Source organism: Siniperca chuatsi, linkage group LG3 (genome assembly GCF_020085105.1).
Source record: "Siniperca chuatsi isolate FFG_IHB_CAS linkage group LG3, ASM2008510v1, whole genome shotgun sequence".
NCBI lineage: Eukaryota > Metazoa > Chordata > Actinopteri > Centrarchiformes > Sinipercidae > Siniperca > Siniperca chuatsi.
In genome coordinates this window covers 19813755-19827754 of record NC_058044.1, presented here as the reverse complement: position 1 = coordinate 19827754, position 14000 = coordinate 19813755, and the positions used below count along the sequence as shown (strand labels likewise).

Sequence of the window (14000 nt, the reverse complement as noted above, 5' to 3'; positions counted from 1 at the left end):
ATACAATTTACAGTGATATAAAACAGAGAAAAAAAAACAAAATCCTCACATTTGAGAAGCTTGTTTTTGCTTGATTAATGACATTCATTAAAATTGTAGTTAACTAATTGTTTTGACATTTCAACACTAAAAGAAGATTTTTTCTTTTTAAAAATGGAAACTATAATGTATGATAGTTTTTTTTTCTTCTTAAAAGATTGAGGTGTCAAGGTTATTAAAGCTGCAGTGCGAAACACATGCGAAAATGATGTATGCCTACAGTGAGCTCGCCCCAGGCTCCTGTTCAGAAATAGTTACAAAAATACAGAAAAATGTCTACAGTTCCAAGACAATAATCCATTATTTAGGTAGAGTAAATGTAATAGCTACATAGCCTACTCCAAATATTTTACCAACCTATCCAAGAGCAGTAACATGACATTTATGTCTGCCCTCAGTCCCATTTCTCAGCCTCTCCAATGAGGAAAAGCTAAAGCTACACCAATGGTTATTCGTGTTTGTTCTCGGGCCGATCGCTTTCTTTTTTTGACTTGGAAGCTTAGGTTTCACTCGGTTTTATGCAGTCTATGGTTTTACTTCTAGTTGCTGTAGCCTACTCCGTCGCTACGCTAGCTCCAGAGCCTTGTAGAGAGAGAGAGACTTGCGTCAACTCTGTTCAATTTCAATTCAAGTGGCTTTATTGGTGTGACTGCATACAATACTACATTCCCAAAGCATATTAACACAAACTATTTTGTTTATTTTGGTTGTATAAACAATAAACAATGCTCAACAAAACAATGCTTAAAAACTGCATATACTACAAAACCTTGAACATGTATTATTGAAAATGATAAGATTTTGTAATGGTAGAAAAGTCTCTTTAATTTAATGGGATGAATTAAAAGGTCCAGCATGTAACATTAGGAGGAGTTATTGGCAGAAACTGAATATAATATTTATAAGTATGTTTTCATTAGTGTATAATCACCTGAAAATAAGAATCATGTTTTCATTACCTTAGAATAAGCTGTTTTTATCTACAGAGGGAGCGGGTTCCCTTCCATGGAGGTCACCATGTTGTACCACCATGTTTCTACAGTAGCTCAGAACGGACAAACCAAACACTGACTCTAGGTAGGGCCTTTCACGTTTTTTGCGAGTTTCGCGGCCACAGTAGTTTCTCCTACACGCTTGGAAGGGGAGGACGATCCGAGCGGCATTCAAATGGTTGCAAACTGCAATTTCACCGCTAGATGCCACTAAATCCTACATACTGGACATTTAAGTTTAACTTTTTGCTACGTGATTTTGAATACTTGCAGTAAATATTAGAACATATTAAGATAACGCTGTGATGATTATAGCAATATTGTTTTGGTGATGCCCACCTCCAACAGACAAACTAGTAAACAAATGAAGTGGTGTCATAGTCCTCACCATGTACAAACATCCTAATCCTTTGCATTTTTAGTTTGTGCACTTATTTGAAAATCAGGAGGAGCAAAGACATGATATGTCATGTCATGTTTGGCTTAACAGACTTAACACAAGTAAACTGGTATACTGGTCACTCATACTGGTCCAATCTACATGAAGATGCCAATAATGCCCCTACACAATCTGGCTCATATAACTACTTTGAAGGAGTGGCCCTTAGTCACTGTAATGACATCATCCTGACTGAGAACATCACGGTCCGTCACCGCAGACAGACTCTGCTATCAGAGAGCTGTTTTTCTTCTCACTAAGATAGATAGACGCCCAGTGATGCCTAACATGGAAACAATGTTGTTGATGTGACATAAACTGTTGTGATCTATAGATTTGAGTGAACTGATGTGAATATTACAGAGATACTCATAACTTATGTGTTGCATTTAGAGAACGAACCTGTCAACACTGTCACACACGATGAGCTAATACACTGTTATTCAATTAATATCAGACTGTACGGCTTACAGAAGGACTCAGCCATGGTCACACCTCCTGAACGATTAATGTGCATTAAGAGATAATAAATCAATCAGATCATAAATAAATCAGATGAATAATTGAGTGAGTTCAGAGAGATAAGGCAGGTGTCATGGAACTTATAAAGAGCTGAAGCCACTGGCTAGGAACAGGAGAGTTTGGGGAGCTCCCTTCTCATGTAAACCCAGACATGATTTCACACCAAGAAAAATGCTTGAAAATTGATGCAACTCTACTGTTTGGGCCGAAGGCATTGTGAATAGATTTTTGTTTGATTGGGGGGGGGGTGGTTAAAGTTGTGTGTGTTTGTTTAATTAGTTAAGGGCGTACAAGGGCCAGGCATTTGTGTCTTGAGTGCAACACTTAACTTGCATATCTAGCTTTCCCTCATCATATTCATCTCATCAGTGTTACAGAATGAAGATTTAACACATGCCAGAAGAAAACAAACATCCCAAAACTTGGCTGCTGTGCTGGCAGCTACTAAAGTTACAAGAGAAGAAAAAGAACACACACACACACACACACACACACACACACACACACACACACACACACACACACAATAATAACTCAGGAATAATACGTACAATATAATAAATATAGGGTCAGAGAGAAGAGAGAAATCCCAGATTTAAAAAATACAGTACACAGTAGTGTAGTCATCATCAGCATACTTAACAAGAACAATCCAGTGAATTGATTGAGAAATACTGTATCTAACTGTCCATGTATTAGAAAACTCAAAAACAATGCAATGAATTGATGTGATGATGGCCATGTAATCAACCATGAAGGTTGAGAGACACAGAGTAGTCTGTGCAATAGTGTTTGAAGCATATGATGCAGACATATACCAGAAAACAAGGAGAGCAGAAAAACAGCCTGCAGGAGAAGAGAGGACAGAGCAGAGGAGAGGGGCATAACAGTCTGAACAGGGAAAACACTGCATGGGGAAGACACAAGGACCACATTCATGCAACGAAACCAGCCCAATCAAAAGAGCCATTAACAAGCCAGTGAGACCAATCACATTTGTAAAAGGGTTCCGTCAAGGGACAAATATGAAATAACGTCCTTTTCATAGCAAAGTAATTCCACCACTATAAGCTAATTATAGACCAGATTTTCACAGGTACAGTAGTTATTTACTCAAGTTAATCTGGTAAAGCGAAATTGAATTTACTGCAACAATCACAGAACTGACAATGACAGTCTGCCTTTTCTTCTAAGATTAAAATCATCTGACAGATGGGTGAGCCTCAGGCAGTGATGAATCTGCCTCGTCAGTCACATATTCACCTCACTCCCAGCAATGAGAGTGAGGTGAGCTCTATTACTGACAAAATTTCTAACTGTACTAAACACTTGTTGATGTTTTCACCTTGATCTTAATACTCAGAAACCCTTCAATGAGTGGACAGTAAAGCTGAATACAGCAGGCTCATGGATTTTCACTCAGCTGCCACAGCCATCATCTTTTATTCAGTGATACAGAATCACAATCCATCCAGGAATTTGTGGCAATAATTTGAAAGAATTAATGTGAATTCTACTAATCTCTGCATTGTACATGAGAGCTCATAATTTTGTCTCATTCTCGCAACATTTCGGCAAAAAAATGGCCAAACTGGATGAAATTTACTAATCATAGCAGTTCACTGCATTAATTCAGAGTTCAGATGAAATAAAATCAATCCTCTTCACCATTTTCACCTTACCTTACAACTTAACTTTATAATCAACATACCAGCCTTCTTCAAACTGGTCGCTTTATTTATGGAGCTTGTCGAAGGTGGTACTACTTGGGCTGGGAGAAAAAAAAAAACGACCTGAGAGTTTGGATTTATGGCAAAATAAATAATAAGCACGTCAATTTCCAGGCTAGCTACCTGCACAGACCACTGACTATTACAGGAATTCCCACAAGGGCTTGCATCCATATTGCATGGTTAGCTGCGGGAACCACAATTTATTCCATTTTAGGTTTTGAACACCACCACAATTTATTGCAAGTTGTATTTCAACTTTTTGAAAAGCCACCACACTTTTGATGCAACCCCCCCCAAAAACAGAGATTCTGGTGGGATAGGAATCTCGATTTGTTAATAAGTATGCCACAAGATTAAACTGATACCTGGTTTATGAATTGCATTTAAAAAAAAAAACCTGTTAGCGACGACAGTACAAAAGAAGAGATGCTTTAAAGAGGTTTCAGCACTACAGAGGGCCATTCAGCTGTGTCACTGTGGTCAGATCACACTGTAAAAGGTGTGAGTCATGCAGGACTACAGTAGTGTGGTACTAAAGTGGGAGTTTTTATATATACACACACACACACACACACACACACACACACACACACACATATGGAAGGACATTGTGAAGGTCTCTGAGAAAGCTAAACAAGCCAGAATCTCTGAGCTTGGCTGTTGCTCTCTATATGACAGCAGGCTCACTCTAATGTCATTGTGTACTTGGGAGAAACTGCAGAGGACTGAGATATAAAGGCAGGTTGTGTTTCCAAACATGTTTCGTGTGTGTGTGCAACATGAAAGGTTACTGTTTAGCATGTGCATGTCTCCATGCTTGGTGTGTTGTAGTTTTTATATTCCTTAAATTCCACCTCACTATGTGTGAGTGTTACCATGTATGGGCACAGTTAGTGTGTGACCTGATGCTGTGTATTAGTCCTGCTGTGTGAGAGATGTATGCACAGCTTTGTGTGTTTATGTTCAGTCTCTCCTTGACTGATATCACTGTGCACAACTAGGGTCTTGTGCCTGAATATACGCCTGAACGCATCCTCTACAAGCTCTCTCTTTCTCTCTCTCTCACACACACACACACACACACTCCACCTCCAGTTATCCAACATGAACCCACGTCCCCTTTGCCCTTCCATGCATTTAATGTTGTATCCGTGGTTTGCATGCAAACCTTAGTGCAGGATGTGTCTGATTTACAAAATACTTTTCATTGGTGTAAAGAAGCTTTACACGGTCTCCATCTGGGCTTGGTGACGTTGAGCCGGCCAGGGGCAATTAAAATAAGGAGGGTAAAAAAAAAAAAAAGAGCAAATAACCCCTTTGATCTACCCACCAACAACAGATGCATCCATATCTTCCCTTCTGCAAATCAAGCAAAGACATATTACATGCTATCACAGACATTCTGAGGCGTAACTTATTTCCCCAGAGGGCCAAAAAACAGAAACACAAAAATGGAAAAACCTGACCAGCAATTTATGAAATAAAAAACTGCTATTTTTCACAGGGATCCTGACCTCGCTGATGTGTCACCCCCTCCCTCCTCTCCTCCCCCCTCCATCTATGTGTGTCTGGTCCTCGGGGCCTTCCAGCCCAGACATTAAAGGCGACCCCTTCATTAATCCGTAGCTGCTAACCTCGCTGTTGTTCCAACTCATGATCTCATGTTTAGTTACTGACACGTGGACTGTTCATTTCCACGCTATTCATCTACTGGACCCACTGTCCTTGTGACTGCCGCTGTGCTCTACATTGCTCAAAGCATCCCATTGTAAAGGAGGGATGTGTTTTTTTTCTGATATTGCTGCTCAAACCTCTCTCTCAATGTTTGTGAAAGCCATGACTGGAATCAGAATGAATCGATTAGCTAAAACCAATGCATGGAATTAGTCCTCACTGCACATATTGACAAGTTAAACACACTCCACATATAGTGCACAAGGGCAATGGTGTGTAAAGCAGATACCATTCAAATAGTGTATGATGAAAGCAGGCTTTTAAATGACCTAACAGCATCTGCCTGACAGTGGTGGAAAGAACTACTCAAGTACTGCGCTATAAGTACAACTTTGAAGTACTTGTACTTTACCTGAGTATTTCCATTTTATGCTACTTTATACTTCTACTTAACTACATTTCAGAGGGAAATATTGAACTTTTTACTACATTTATTTAACAGCTATAGTTATTGGTTACTTTTCAGATTAAGATTTTACATAAAAAACATATGATCTGTTAAAAAAATATGATGCTTTGTTATAAATTACCAAACACTATATGAGTGCAGTACAGTTAAAATTTAGCCCCACCTTGTCCAACCACAACATTTAACTACCACTTACATATTAATGCACTAATGATAGAAACAATATAAAACTGACAAGGGCCAATTCTGAGCACTTCTACATTTTGTTGCTAATAATTTTGTACTTAAAAGAGTATTTAACATTGCTCTCCTATAACACTCATGATGAGCAATTTAAGAAGAAAAAGGATCAAAAATTGATGCTACAGAACCAGACATATTGTCTTTTTTATTCCATGCATTCTTTTTACTTGTCAAAACCTGGCACCTACACCTACATTAACCACAATGTAACAAGTTCAGTGGGAGATTCGGGTGTGTTATGCTAGTAGCGGCTAATGTTGCTTCGAGTTGCTAGCCTCTAGCAGAGCTGAGGAGCAGGCTACAGAGGTCTGGTAAGCTCACTTCTTTCTAACTACACACCCCCAGTCTTCAGCCCCAACCGACGCTGATTCATGTGATGTCACTTGAGGCATTTTTTCCACATATGCAGTAGTTCTCCATTTGATGTAAAATTTTGCATGCAGGACTTTTACATGTAAAGGCGTATTTTTATATTGTGCTATTGGTACTTTTACTTAAGTAAATGATTGGAGTACTTCGTCCACCACTGCTGCCTGATTTATTCTACAGGGAATCTGCGCTGATGGCACAGTGGTTTATGTTCATTTCGCTGCGTACTGGGAATGGCTACCTATTAACCCTGAGAACATTAGCCTTCCAGCATCATCATTACAGTAACGACAGCCTGTTCTGCAAACAGCCCTCCTGTTCTACTGCACTGAATAGATTATTGAGATGCAACTGGTAACTCTCTTACATTTGTGCCGTGCAGCAAATGTTTTCTGGGATTTGCCTAATAGGAACTTAGTGTGAGCCTGAATGAGGAGGAGACGATTGAAGCGACACTGACGACAAATGTTTTCCAGACTCGGTTCCCCAAATCTACTGACCACATTCACTTTATGACTAATGCTTTCCTGCTCTAAATTTAGTTAGTATTCCTCTCCAGATGATTAGGTTCCTCTGAGTGCCACAGTGAGAGGAAATTGTCTTGAAATAGCCATCCCCACAACCCATCAATTACTTGACTATTTTGCTCTTTTCTACCACTGAATGGTCAGTGCATTAGCACTAATACTGTTCAGATTATTTAATATCTTAAAGCAAAAAAATGCATGATAAAACAGACTGCAACATCCACTAATCACTCACTAATCTCAAAACTGGATTACATGAGTGTGCCATGGAGGATAACTGCTACAAACTGGGTGCTACCACAGGCACATAGCCACAGCTTAATGTGATGCTAAAGCAATGACTGACACATTAGTTTTCCTGCTGCATTCTATATATTATCTTTTCATTTCATACTTTCCCAGCTTCGCCGTCATGAACAATGATCAGTAGCCGAGCTGCTGTTTAATCACCCGTTCTGATTACAAACATCTGTTGTTTGCCTTAGAAATGGCTGTGAGAGGAGGAAACAGTCAAACACTACGAATCCACAAACAACATCTTAGAAATTAGATTGATTTGATTTTTTTTTTCAAGCTTGTTTTCCCGTGTTTCATAAGTACCTAAAGCCTCCTAGGGAAATGAGAAAACTAATCAAACTGTCCTGTTAGTGAGATGATCTGGGTAGGTGTTCACAGAGACTACGCTGTAGGAGCTTGGATCAGTTTGAATTTGAAACCAGAATAATCTAATGATGTAAAACACAATTTATGGCCCTCATTCATTCTGGCATCTATGAATACGAAAGCAAACCTCTGTTGTAAATAAACCAATCTGAAAACATTTCGGTGCCACCTGCTTTGAGCTGCAAAAACCTTTTAACTTCCACGTTGTTTACTCCAAAGCACAGGCACACTGATGACCCATTAGCTGACAGGACACATCACGTTACAGGTCGATTGTGCAAAAGAAGTATTATCAAGTGTTACGACACAGATTTCAAAATGCCTCAGTCTCTCACTCAGTAACACGTCTGTGTTGTTAATCATACTCCCACAGATTCATCCTGCGGTAAATCATTCCTTCATGTTCATTTTAAACAATAACAATACCTTGACTTAGCTGATGAAATGCTCGGTACAGAGCGGCAGCGTGTTTGTATCTGACTGCTTCAGAAATCATGGTAATTAAAGCCATAAGCATGTTAGTAATGCTTATGAAATATTTGTCGTCACTGTTAAGTAATACCCACTCCGTTTACCTAAGGACAAGTGAAATGTAACTAAGTACATTTACTCAAGTACTGTACTTATGTACAGTTTTGAGGTACTTTACTTGAGTATTTCCATTTTATATTTCTACTCCACTACATTTCAGAGGGAAATATTGTACTCTTTACTCACTACATTTATCTGATAGCTTGAGTTACTAGTTACTTTTCAGATTAAGATTATACATGAAAATAAACATTTGATAATGTTTCAGATATCTAGGAGTAGTTATCAATTCCACCCAAGAGACATTCTTCTCAGATAGTTTCCTTTAAATAACAGTTTGAGGCCCAAAGAGGTAAAAGTATCTAACATTTCACATTAAAGCAAAGATAAGAGAAAAAAATCATCTCATGACCCCTCAGATTTATCTTATGCCCCCTTTGGAAGGGCCCGACCCTTAGGTTGGGAACCACTGGACAAACTATATAAAAAGTAGTTACAACCTACTCCACCTCAACAAGCTACAACAGCAAAATGCTACTTATACATTAATGCATCAGTATTAACAATCTAATAATCTAATATATCAGTCACAGGGGTAATTTTTCTGAGGAACGAGTACTTTTACTTTTGATACTTTACAGTATATTTGACTGATAATACTTATGTGCTTTTACTTAAGTAAGATTTTGAAAGCAGGACTTTTACTTGCAATGGAGTATTTTTACACTGATGTACTGGTAATTTTACTTAAGTTAAGGATCTGAGTACTTCTTCCACCACTGCCTAAGGAAACAATGTTGGGCAAGGAGACCGATCAAATTACTTTCCTCTACAGCATTTATAATGGCTCTAATGCATATTTCTGCCTCATTATTTGAACACAATTTGCATGTTGGTATAAATCCAACATGTAGCAGTCTGAAAATGAGATCATGAATCAGGCAGTGTAAAATCTGCAGGGCGACACAGATCCAGTTACAGATCTGCAGCCTACAAGAACAACAGAGTAGAGAGAGGAGCGCTGTGGAGGAGCTGCAGTTGTAGTGAGCTTGAACTACGGCAGCCAGGTCATCAAGCTGCTCTCTGTTTCCATGTGTCAGCAGAGGAGATGAAGTGCAGAGCCATGCACGCAGGCCAGTCCAGCTCCAAAACTGCACGCCAGCCAGTGAGACAAGCATAAGCTGGGACAGATGATACTGAAGGCTTTAGAGGGTCAATATTTCGTTTTAAAAATCAAACTTACAAACAGCAAAGACTTTACTTTGACCACAGTTTGTGTGGATGGTGCTGCTATTTAGCAAACACTGACACAGGCAAGAAATTTGGAGCAGATAAGAAAAAAGGCACGATCTTCAAACTCAGACGCTCAGTATGTAAGAGCTGAAACATTTAGTCGATTAATCGAACAACAGAAAATTAATTGGCAAATTTTTTGATAACTGATTAATGGTTTTAGGCAAAAATGCCAAACAATTCTCTGGTTTCAGCTTCTCAAATGTGAATGTTTGCTGGTTTTCTTAGTCTTCTGTGATAGTAAATTGAATATCTTTGGGCTTTGGACTGTTGGTCGCACAAAACAAGACATTTGAAGAAGTCACCTTGGGCTGTGGGACATTTTATGAATCAAACAATTGATTGCTTAAATGAGAAAATAATCAGCAGATTTATTGATACTGAAGAGAACTGTTAGTTCTAGTTGTAGCCCTATATTTTTTCAAGGGACCTAAATCATTCATAGACTGTACCCAAGTCAAACATCCAGCCACCACTAAGAAAAACATCTACATTAACCTCATCAATTAATAAAGATTACATTTAAATGATGAGGAAAGGTTTCACTTCTGTTAGGCACTGGAATAGAAAGAGCATCTGAGGGCTTTTCAGAGGCTAAATTAAACCTGCTGAGTAACAATATGAGACTGAATCTTTTATTTCTGAGATACTGTCGCTGGCGCGTTCAAGTAACATTGGCTTGAAACTGGAAAACAGAGTTGCATACAAATAGACGTTGAGCATAATAACAGCACTCCATGTGATAATGATTGCCTATTGCAGTTAGAAAATGCATGTTTACTAAAAACTCATATTGCTCCTCTTTGATTATTCATCTTAGGTTTTCTTGCTGGATTAAGCCACTGGTGGAGTGGATCTCTTAGATCTCAGGAAAAAGACATAGCATCACCTTTATTTGCACAACTTATCTAAGGCTAATCTTGTTGTAGGCATGAGGGAAATCAATCAGTCCATCCTTGTTATGGCCTGGACATGTGGCTCCTGTTTGTCCTGTTCTACAACCAAACACCGTGACAGACAACAATAAACCTGGACAGCAGCAGCCAGACGAACCATACACAGTACAGGGAGAAGGCTGCGAGATGATATCCCTCCCCCTGTTCTTGCTCGAGGCTCCACACACATGCATGCACAAATTCACAAATACACGCACATACACACACACACACACACACAAGTGTACACACTACTCACAGACTGTTTATCCTGACGCCACTGTCCAGAGCGTATTAGCTTACCACTCTCTCTCACACAGATGAATAATGTGGCAGCAGCAGCAGTGAGTGCAGAGGAAAAGGTTAGCTGGGATAAGATGGGGTGTGCTCGTATGTAACAAATGTAGTATGCAGTCTTTTGTGTGCGCGCATGCGATCGTGGAATCAGATAAAGAAGAAGTTTTGAGGCTGAGGCACTTCGAAACAAGGTCACCAGGATGTGAGAATCAGATACCTGTTTCGTTGACGGTGAAATGTGTGAGATGCCTTTTGCATGGTGAGTGGATTTCACAGATAAGCCGGAGAGTAATCTAACCTATCTGTACCTCATACGATGACATGATGAACCCATTACTCAGCGGTACATGTCTTTAGTCATGGGGCATTTAAGCCGTAATTACAATCAACAGAGTATGATGATTAATTCCTTGAATAGTTCCCCCCTCCTAAAAAAAAAGAAAAGTGCCCGAGGGAGCTCTTCCATTTTGTCACTAGTCAGCGGTATCCTTAATCCTTCAACATCATACCCCCAAAACTATGTCAGTTCTCTACTTTTTATTCCACTTGGGAGTTAAAAATGATATGTGCCTGGCCTAGCCTGGTTTTAGAGTAATGCTGGTTTTCTGTCTTACAAGCCTATTTAATTTACCTGTAAATCACTCTCTGATTAGATGGATACAGTAAAAAACAGCTGGATTAACGGTCAAAACAACACTCAAAACCGTTGATTTAAATGACAATTTTAGCTAACGGGACCAGTGAATGGGCAGACGGGGGCTCAGTGTCTAGGTGTTTATCAAGGACACCTCAACAAACATCTGGATAGCGACACACAGGTGGACACAACATAGTAGCCAATCTAGCAACCATCCACAGACGAAAACAGCTCTTCTTTAAAGAATATAGTGACTCCTTCAATCCTTTGTCCTGCAGTTTCATACTTGAAGAGCCTGTAACTAGGTTGACTAGGTTGTTTGGACATGACAGCTCATTATCCAGGCCTGCTGCTGCTTGAGGATGCCTGAACAACAGGCCTACATGCTCTGCAGTCGACTCATGGATCAACATCTGTGGCCAAAATGACACATCATCCCCTCTTCGCGGCACCAAATGTCCCGGCTTCCCACAACAACACAGTTGTGTAACAACATTGAAAATGAGGACGGGACGCGGAGGAAAGACAATGTGGACATGGCACAGAGCAACATGCTATGCTTTAGCAATAAAAACGGTTTACAGGCTAATGAATGGGCCGTGTCTCCGTTGGCATGCTGTACGGTGGAATTTTACACAGAGATAAATGGACCAGACGGATGAAGCTGCTGTTGACGGTGCTTCAATAACCAGGACCAACTGTGTTTTGCTATGTGGGCCTATGTTGCTATGATAGTTTTCACGTTGAATTGATGTATACTAATAAGCTCGTGGGCCCGTCAATCGGCTCCACGCGATAACATTGATATTCCATTTAAAAATAAACACCTCAAATAAACAAATAAAAACCCCAAATGCTTACCTGGACTGCTTTTCCATACTCAGAGCGGTGCGTTTATCGACGCTCCCACACCAGTTCGTCGTAAATGTCAAACGTGTGTTATCAGCTAATTAAACTGTTAATAGACCACCGAGGACAAATACAGAGAGACCGTCCAACGCAGAGCCATCCTTCTGCCGCCGTTCAACCGGGAGGCAGCGCCGCGTCGCACAGCTGGTCGCGAGCCTCTGCACGCGGAGAGCCTTGTGTGTGTATGTGTGTGTATGTGTGAACTGAATTACCGCTAGAGGAGCAACATCTTTCTGTAGAGAGCCTCTAAAATAACCATGACAGCCACGCGATGTAGCCTATGCTTCAACAGGGATGTGGAATAAACGGCAGCATCAATCACTACGAGTAAGTCACACAGAATGGCTGGCGTTCAGTGCCTTCTGTTGAGCACGAGGAGGGGTGCACCAATCAGGTTGCAGAACGACATATGATTGGCATGTCATGAACCAATGGCCTGTTCAGACTTCGGGATCCCTTTGGAATGACAACAAAGAGAGCCAATCACTGTAGAGCTTTATTCTGTGGGAAGGCGGGGCCCGCAGGTGTCATACGGCGGGTGTCTGCTTTAACGGATTTACAGGAGTTTATCTATGTATTGCAACTAATGCAACCGCAAGGGGGCACAAGCCAGTGTCTTCTTGTGCCAGTCCCAAGTCTGGATAAATGCAGAGGGTTGTGTCAGGAAGGGCATCCGACGTAAAACACATGCCAAATTAAAAATGCGAATCGTGAAAATGACTTCCATACCGGATCGGTCGGGGCCCGGGTTAAAAACGACCGCCACCGGTGCTGTTGACCTACGGGGTACCGGTGGAAATTGGACCACTGTTGGTCAAAGACGAAGAAGGAGAGGAGGAAGGTGTGTTCGTAGGCAGAGAGAGAAGAGGAAATCGAAGAATGTAGAACTGACAGTAGGGACTTTGAATGTTGGGACTATGACAGGGAAGGCTAGAGATTGACATGATGCAGAGAAGGAAGGTGGACATACTGTGTGTCCAGGAGACCAGGTGGAAAGGTAGCAAGGCTAGAAGCTTAGGAGCAGGGTTCAAGTTGTTCTACTATGGGTCAGATAGGAAGAGAAACAGAGTAGGAGTTATCCTGAAAGAGGAGTTTGTGAGGAATGTTCTAGAGGTGAAAAGAGTATCAGACAGGTTGATGAGTCTGAAGCTGGAAATTGAAGAGGTGATGTTCAATGTTGTGAGTGGTTATGCCCCACAGGTAGGATGTGAGTTAGAAGAGAAGGAGGAATTCTGGAGGGAGTTAGATGAAGTGATGCAGAGCATCCCCAGAGGTGAGAGAGTGGTGATTGGTGCAAATTTCAATGGGCATGTAGGTGAAGGGAACAGAGGTGATGAGAATGTGATGGGCAGGTTTGGTCTTCAGGACAGGAACGCAGAAGGACAGATGGTGGTAGACTTTGCAAAGAGGATGGAAATGGCTGTAGTGAACACTTTCTTCCAGAAGAGGCAGGAACATAGGGTGACATATAAGAGCGGAGGTAGAAGCACTCAGGTGGACTACATCTTGTGTAGACGTTGTAATCTGAAAGAGACCAGTGACTGTAAAGTAGTGGTAGGGGAGAGTGTAGCCAGACAACACAGGATGGTAGTGTGTAAAATGTCTCTGGTGGTGAGGAAGATGAAGAGGACAAAGGCAGAGCAGAGGATGAAGTGGTGGAAGTTGAAAAAGTATCGTGTAGCTTTCAGGGAGGAGCTGAGACAGACTCTGGGTGGTCAGGAAGTGCTC

General features: G+C 40.8%; 1 protein-coding gene across 3 annotated transcripts in view; it reads right to left on the bottom strand.

The window, feature by feature from the left end:
- evi5l (ecotropic viral integration site 5 like) overlaps positions 1–12635 on the bottom strand; it is a 42588-nt gene extending 29953 nt beyond the window's left edge. For 2 of the 3 annotated variants that reach the window (XM_044189806.1, XM_044189808.1), the window contains exon 1: positions 12225–12626. The gene's annotated coding sequence lies outside the window, so the exon portion shown is untranslated. Of the gene's footprint in view, positions 1–12224 lie in introns of all 3 variants that reach the window. The other variant, XM_044189807.1, reaches the window with a different exon arrangement.
- Positions 12636–14000: the final 1365 nt, after the last annotated feature.